Source organism: Bos indicus, chromosome 27, assembly GCF_029378745.1.
Source record: "Bos indicus isolate NIAB-ARS_2022 breed Sahiwal x Tharparkar chromosome 27, NIAB-ARS_B.indTharparkar_mat_pri_1.0, whole genome shotgun sequence".
Taxonomy (NCBI): domain Eukaryota; kingdom Metazoa; phylum Chordata; class Mammalia; order Artiodactyla; family Bovidae; genus Bos; species Bos indicus.
Genome location: NC_091786.1, coordinates 13,508,928 through 13,509,410, shown reverse-complemented (window position 1 = coordinate 13,509,410; position 483 = coordinate 13,508,928). Strand labels below are relative to the sequence as shown.

Sequence of the window (483 nt, the reverse complement as noted above, 5' to 3'; positions counted from 1 at the left end):
CTAATGACAAAAAAAAAAAAAAAAAAGAAAGAAATTAAGAATAAGTATCTGAAAGAACAAAGACACATCAACGACAATTTTGCTCTCTTTACATAAATTGTGGCAAAATAATATAACTTCAACCCGTAAGGTCTCTTTCTAAGACAAGTCTATATCAAATTTTAGAAGAATTTAAGACTGAGGAAGAAAAGTGAGTGTTCAAACTATCACGGAGATGGGTTAATTGGCCTAAGAGGCCTTCAGTGGGCCTCAGAATCAGAAACTAAAAAAATTATATAAATTTATATATAAATTTTGCTTATATATTTCCCCCTACATCTTACACTAATTAAATGCATGAACTCATAGATGCGATATTTGAAGAAACGTGGCTTGAAAGAGTGTCTATCTGGAAGCTTAAACTTGAAGAAGCAGACGTCAGTAACCTTTCTGAAGACTCAAGCAAGCGGCAGAACCAGCGTCATTAGTGCCCTCCTGGGAGAG

General features: G+C 34.4%; 1 protein-coding gene and 1 long non-coding RNA gene across 9 annotated transcripts in view; both read right to left on the bottom strand.

Annotated features, from left to right (window-relative positions):
* The window catches only part of TENM3 (teneurin transmembrane protein 3), a 2,742,616-nt gene that overhangs the window by 307,011 nt on the left and 2,435,122 nt on the right, over positions 1 to 483 (bottom strand). The gene's annotated exons all lie outside the window — the stretch shown is intronic.
* LOC139180213 (uncharacterized) overlaps positions 1 to 483 on the bottom strand; it is a 56,867-nt gene that overhangs the window by 28,810 nt on the left and 27,574 nt on the right. The gene's annotated exons all lie outside the window — the stretch shown is intronic.